The following is a 4,738-nucleotide window of genomic DNA, read 5'->3' on the forward strand; positions in this document are numbered from 1 at the left end:
AACAAAAAATACCAGAATAGTGAAAATTATAGGCTAATGTTACTCATAAATATACGTAAGGACCTAGTAAGACAAAAAAGTCTACTATAACCAAATAGAATTCATTTCAAGAATGTAGGAATAATATACCATCTTATGATCCTTAGATTTTATCATATTGCCAACTGAAAGGAAAACGTAATTGTTTTTCTAGATAAGGAATTTTATGAAATTCCAATATTCATGGAAATGCCAGCTAAAGGGGGAATGCAATGTAATTATCTAATACGCTGAATGTTTTTCTAAATAATATCTAATGGTATACTTAACATTCTTAATATTCTTAAGGTCAAAATAAAAATGTATCACTTTTAGTTAAGTGGTTCTTGAAATTTTTTCAATGCAATAGGATAAGAAAAGAAATGAGCATAAATATTGGAAAGGAGGAATCAAAATTATTTTTTATAGTTCATATAAAAAAATCTGTGTGCAAAACTCAAGTGAATCATGGGTTAGTCAATTTAAAAATGCTTTGTCAAGAAGAACTTATTCTAGTTCCTAATGCAAAAATTTTGTTTCCTAGGAACCAATCTAACAAGATATGTAAACTTTTATGAATGAATTATGAAACATTGAAGCATGTAAAAGAAGACTTGAATAAATGGAGAGATATTTATTGTTCATGGATGGAGATGCTTGATATTGTAAAGATACCAGTTTTCCCTAAATATATCTATAATTTCAGTGAAAATCTGCTCAAAATCCAAGTAGGGTTTTTATGGAACAGTTGATCTTAAGTTCATGTGGGAAATTAGCATGTGTTTGAGAATAGCCAAAATAAGTTTGAAGAATAACGAATTGCCCTACCACATGTCAAGTCTATTAAAACTATTGTGGCAAGGATAGATAATTAGACCAGAACCCTATGTAAACCCATATAAGCCAAGAAACTCAATATAAACCAGTGTTAGGAAACATGTCATATTATAGAGGTAGTAGGCTAAATCAGTAGGGAAAGGTGCACCCTTGGGGCTGGTACATCTGTTGATTATCCATATAATATGGAAAAAAAAGAAAAATTTCTTTCCCTGTTTCATACCATTTAAACAGACTTAAAGTCAGAAAGCCAATCTTTAAAATTTTTAGAAGAAAATATAAACATCGTTGAAGATGGCATAGTAGGAGTATAAAAGGCTAGTTCTTTGATGACATTTTTAACTAGATACGTCAGCTATGAATTGCCTACTTCTATACTTGTAGTCATACGAGAAAAATGATTTTGGTGTATTCTAGCCATTGTAATTGAGCTTTCAGGTAAGATTACTGAAAATAGCCTGTATCCTACAAGGATTAAAAACTAGATTATATGAATAGCTCCTATAAATCAGTAAGAAAAAGAAAGACAACTGAATAGAAGAATAGAGGATAATCCTGGGCAGTTCACAGTAATGGAAACCTAAATGGCCAGTTAGCATATGATTCTCACTAATAGTTGGGAAATGCAAGTTAAAACAGAGACTTTTCTATAACCATCATAATATGAGTCCAAAAATATCAGGTGTTGGGGAATATGTAGAGAAATTGTTATTATCATTCACTGTCGGTGAGAATATAAATTGGTACAACCATCGTGGAGAATATTTTGGCAATATCAAGTAGAATTGACCTTGCCGTACTAGCCAGCATTGCACCTGGAGATTCCTGCACCTTTGAATGGAGACCTGTAAGAAGTGGTCATTGAAATGTTTATAATAGTATAATGGTGGAAACAACCTATCTTTCAATTGGGAAAAAGGAAGTGTATTTTATTTTTTGATGGAGTACTATATAGGAGTTAAAAGAATGAACTACATAGAGCTACATATATGAACATAGATAACTGTGAAAAAACTTGAACTAAAAACACGGAAGACTGTATGCTGATAGTATTTATATAAAATACGAAAGCAATATTGAAACTATGCAAAAAATGTCACTTTCTGGACACACTAAGAGATATAGAAAACACGGCAAATATTTTGTACTCATCGTTGAATTTTCTGGAAGCTTAAAAATTGATTTTTAAAATCTAGTTAATGTTAATTCATTGCCTTTCTTGTTCCTTGACCAATGCTATAAGGTCAAATTTTTAAATGCTTTGCAAAACAAATTCATGTATATTTTCACTTAATTATTCTGATTGCTTTTTGAGATAATAGGCATAATTTTTATTCATATTCAAATTAAGTGACAGTAGTTGGACTTACTGATTTTTAGTTCAGTTCTTTTTATAATAGCTTTATAGTTTTTCCAACACAATTTAATGTCTGGGTATACTGCATTTATGCAGCAGAACAAGTGATATTTTAAATACAATTATAGTGGCTGTCTAATTTGAGTAATCCGATGGTGAGTTTTGTTTTTTTTTTTTTTTAAAGTAAATTATGGCTTACTGATTTATTGGTGAATATAGTTCTTAAATCTTAAGTCTTAGTTCTTAAACCTTAGTATGCACAAGAATCATCCAGTGAATTTTCAAAAAACAAGTACAGCTTCTCTGACTCCTTCCAGCCTCAGAATCCTACCCTTTCTCTTCCTTTCGATTACTAGATTGGTTTCTTTAATGCTGTGAGCTTTTCTCATTCATTTTGGTGTTCTCCATGGTGGTGCATATGTACGTGGTATTGTGTTTAATAAATGTTTGCAGGATGAATTCAGGAAGAACTTTCCAGAAGTAAATACCTGAAAAAATTAGTACTATATTAATTGTGGGTGGAGAAGACTAGAAAAGATTTTAATGCTCTAAAGTTATATGTATGTTGAAATTGGTTTTCACTTAACCTGTTAAGCATATTTTCAGACATTTTTTCACTATCACTTAAAATCATGATTATAAAATTCCAGGGAAGAATTTTACTGAAAAAGGTATAACAGAAAATAAGACTACACAGAGAAAAATCACATTTTGCACAAGTGTACGAGTCAGGTTGGAAGCTAACGGTTTTCTTCTTAGAGAAATTATTCTCTAGCACAAGCTACTGCGAATTGTTCAGCTCATTGGCAGCAACACAGAAAACTGCCCTTTTCACCCTTTCCAGAACACAAATGTAGACAATTCATAGCTGGAACCTATCTTTGAGAAACTGCTGGCTTTATTGAAGCCAAATGTGTAGAGTTTTTCATTTAGACACATGAAGGGCCTTTAGTGCTCTTGCCATATATAAAGTAAACCACACAGATACTTAAAAAAACACAAGCAGGCAAACATAACACTCTCCATTTATTGTGTGTAAATACAGATGCAAACATAGCCCATTTGGTAATAAATACATCTCTGTCTTGTGTACTCTTTATCCCTCTCAATGTCAGCTGTGTGCTTTTTAATATAGTAACTGCACGATAAATCCTAATTGAATATAGGGTAGGGATGGAATGAGAACTAACAGAAATCAGTGACTGATTCTACATTTTTCATCTCTTTTGCTGTTTAGAAAAGTCCATTATATTTTAAGATAGATTTTCTAATGGTGTGAGAAAGTTAAAAATGAACAGTAGTAAAGAAATTCCTTAAATGCCCATTTAGCTCAAATCTGAAGCAAATTTCCCAGGCTGAACTTTTTTTTTAACATAGACCAGAAAAACCATGTGTTCGAACAGGGAACTTGAGTGCTTTGATTTCTCATGCCAGACCTCTGGATAACCTTGGGCAGCTGTTCTTCTGTTGTTGTTTACTTATTCCAAAGTAAGTTGTGTGAAGATGTGGACAGTTAACTCAAAAAATGCTTTGGTGATTGTTTTACATGCTATTTCATGCTAGTGTTGAATAGCACACAAGACTACCTTAGACCCACAAAGTAAATAAATCCCCAACGAGGAGGCTATTTCTTCCTGCTCCTTTTATAGACAGTTTCTTATATTAACGATTAGATGTACTTGGAAGACGCTGCTAAGCTGATAAACAGCAATGTGAAATCTCTTTGATATTCTGTTTTGTTTATAGAGACGAAAGATGATCTAGTTTATTGTCAGTTAAAGCAAGTAGTGAATGAAAGCATCTTTGCAATTAGTGCTTGTTCCATGTGTAGTTTATCTATTTAAATTGGAAAGATTACCTATAATAACAAGGTGTGCCACGTAGGTTTAGATACAGCCAAGCCAGGTCTCTCTACCTACTAGACACATGAGAATTTTCCTTTGAATTTCTAATTTGAAATCTTTGGTTTGCCTTCCAAGTTTCTTCTCAAATAATCTAAAGGGTTTGTTTTGCTGGAATAATTGAGTATACCTTTGAAAAGAAGTTCTGAACTTGAGCATATTATTAAATTAGTGTTAATATTAGACTTTAAAAAATATTCTTTCTATTAGATAAAAGTAATAGTGTGTATAGTTGAATGGAGGTTTCTTTGCTTATCATTTTTGTTTGCGTGGTGTTAGGATAGTTTCTGATATTGTACTCTTTTGGAAAAGTTGCCTTTGCATCATTATTGGAACTTGTTTGAGGTTGCAAGTCATTTTTGAGACAGAAAGTCATCCCTTGAAAATACTGGGCTGCTCTTCTTTTTCTTTCTGTGAATTGTGAGCTTGGTTCACCAGACTGAATTTGGGCATTTGACTATCTCAGGGCAGGGTGGTGTCCAGCTTCATTTTGAGTAATTGCAGATGCTTTTTTGCCATTTGGGGTTTTAATTTTTGTTTTTAATAAATGACCTGTCTGTGAAATGTTAAGCCAAATGAGGATACAAAGGGATTCCTGATTTTTTTAAAAAATGTTTTTAAAATT

The 4,738-nt window shown here is 32.2% G+C and overlaps 1 protein-coding gene across 10 annotated transcripts in view; it reads left to right on the plus strand.

The window, feature by feature from the left end:
• EPB41L2 (erythrocyte membrane protein band 4.1 like 2) overlaps window positions 1-4,738 on the plus strand; it is a 203,574-nt gene that overhangs the window by 44,244 nt on the left and 154,592 nt on the right. The gene's annotated exons all lie outside the window — the stretch shown is intronic.

This window comes from Pteropus vampyrus, unplaced genomic scaffold, assembly GCF_000151845.1.
Source record: "Pteropus vampyrus isolate Shadow unplaced genomic scaffold, Pvam_2.0 Scaffold43, whole genome shotgun sequence".
NCBI classification, from domain to species: Eukaryota; Metazoa; Chordata; class Mammalia; order Chiroptera; family Pteropodidae; genus Pteropus; species Pteropus vampyrus.